We start from the raw sequence: 2,475 nt of genomic DNA, 5'->3' as shown, positions 1-2,475 counted from the left end.
GATTTGTCTCGGACAGTCCCAAGCTGTACCTATTATCTTGGTGTAAGTGTTCATAGTGACCTCTTTCACCCTCAAAAATATCCCATTTAGGCAGAAAAAATAATTTGGTTACCCTAGCTGTTGTTAATCACTTTCACTACTTCCTTCAAGCTTTTCTTAATGCAAAATCAAACAAATAAGAAATATATGACTTATTTAACCATTCTGCTACTGATGGGCAGGTGACTTATTTCCTGTTGTTTGGTATTACAATCCATGTGGTAAGGCCATATCATTTACATATGTGGAGTTGTGTCTACAGGAAAGTACTTCAAGGCAGGATTGCTGGGTCAAATGGCACATGAATTTGTAATTTTGACAGAAATTGCCAAATTTCCCTCCATTGGGGTTGTGACCATCTGCAATCCTAAAACAAGGTATGAGAAATCCTTTATAGCCTTGCTCTCAAAATCACAGATTATATGACTTGATCCAAAATTAGCAGCTGTGACCTAGAGGGGAACATTATTGGTTAATCCCTTCCCCAGAACCCGACTTGGCTCCCTGGACCTGCCAAAGAAATACTCAGGTCAGTTCAGTTCAGTCGCTAAGGCGTATCTGACTTTTTGTGACCCCATGGACTGCAGCAGGCCAGGCTTCCCTGTCCATCACCAACTCCCGGAGTTTACTCAAACTCATGTCCATTGAGTCAATGATGCCATCCAACCATCTCATCTTCTGTTGTCCCCTTCTCCTCCTGCCTTCAATCTTTCCCAGTATCAGGGTCTTTTCCAATGAATCAGTTCTTCACATCAGGTGCCCAAAGTATTGGACTTTCAGCTTCAACATCAGTCCTTCCAATGAATATTCAGAACTAATCTCCTTTAGGATGGACTGGTTTGATCTCATTGCAGTCCAAGGGATTCTCAAGAGTCTTCTCTAACACCACAGTTCAAAAGCATCAATTCTTCAGCGCTCAGCCTTCTTTATAGTCCAACTCTCACATCCATACATTACTATTGGAAAAACCAAAGCTTTGATTAGACAGAACTTTGTTGGCAAAGTAATGTCTCTGCTTTTTAATATGTTGTCTAGGTATGTCATAGCTTTTCTTCCAAGGAGCAAGCATCTTTTAATTTCATGGCTGCAATCACCATCTGCAGTGAATTTGGAACCCCCAAAAATAAAGTCTGTCACATTTCCATTGTTTCCTCATCTATTTGCCATGAAGTGATGGGACCAGATGCCATGATCTTAGTTTTCTGAATGTTGCGTTTTAAGCCAACTTTTTCACTCTCCTCTTTCACTTTCATCAAGAGGCTCTTTAGTTTCTTCATCACTTTCTGCCATAAGGGTGGTGTCATATGCGTATCTGAGGTTATTGATATTTCTCCTGGCAATCTTGATTCCAGCTTGTGCTTCACCCAGCCTGGCATTTCGCATGATACACTCTGCATAGAAATTGAACAAGCAGGATGACAATATGCAGCCTTGACGTACTCCTTTCCTAATTTAGAATCAGTCTGTTGTTCCATGTCCAGTTCTAACTTGCTTCTTGACCTGCATACAGGTTTCTCAAGAGGCAGGTAAGGTGATCTGGTATTCCCATCTCTTAAAGAATTTTTCACAGTTTGTTGTGATCCACACAGTCAAAGGCTTTGGTATAGTCAATAAAGCAGAAGTAGATGTTTTCCTGGAACTCTCTTGCTTTTTCAGTGATCCAAAGAAATGCTAGGATAAATATTTTGTTCCAATAAAGTGATGTAAGTTAAAAAAAAAATCTTTATTTTTTTTAGCCGATGAAAGCCGATCAAAGGCTTTCATCAATACTAGGAACTTTTGGTATTTTCCTATCTTTTATTCCTAATGATTAATAGTTTTTCTCTTAAATCTCCTAACAATATGATTCAAACTGGTGGTTTTCTTAGTCAGATGCATACTGATTTCTAAGAACTATGAAGATTGTCCTGTCAATAAATAGGAATATATTGAGGGTGCATAGTGATTTGGTGCATAGCACTTACACATCATCACAGATTTCAAACCTTTGGACCAATGCAGAAAGTTGAATTAATTGCCTATATCCTACTGTTACAGTGGCCTTGCTAGAATAAGGAAAATGAACCCAATTGGAAGCTGAAAATCAGGCTCATCAGTGAAGAGTTCCTCAAACTGTGGCCCTTGGGCCACCTACTTCCGAGTCATCTGGAGTGCTTATTCAAAGGGTAGATTCCTAGACTGGCTTTCTCTACTGAGTTTCTCTGTTAGAGGCTTTTCACATCATTGTTCTAATCATTTACACTATTGTTTATAATTATCAACCAAAAGCCGTGTACAGGACACCAGGTCAGTGCTCTGTAGAAATCTCCTAGCTCCCTTCACCCTGATTTTTATCTTATTTATTTATTTTGGCTGCACCACCCAGCTTGCAGGATCTTAGTTCCCTGACTAGGGATCAAATCTGTGGCCCCTGCGGTGGAAACATTGTATTTTAAC

Source organism: Cervus elaphus, chromosome 32 (genome assembly GCF_910594005.1).
Source record: "Cervus elaphus chromosome 32, mCerEla1.1, whole genome shotgun sequence".
In the NCBI taxonomy this organism is placed as follows: Eukaryota; Metazoa; Chordata; class Mammalia; order Artiodactyla; family Cervidae; genus Cervus; species Cervus elaphus.
This window is presented reverse-complemented; position numbering follows the sequence as displayed.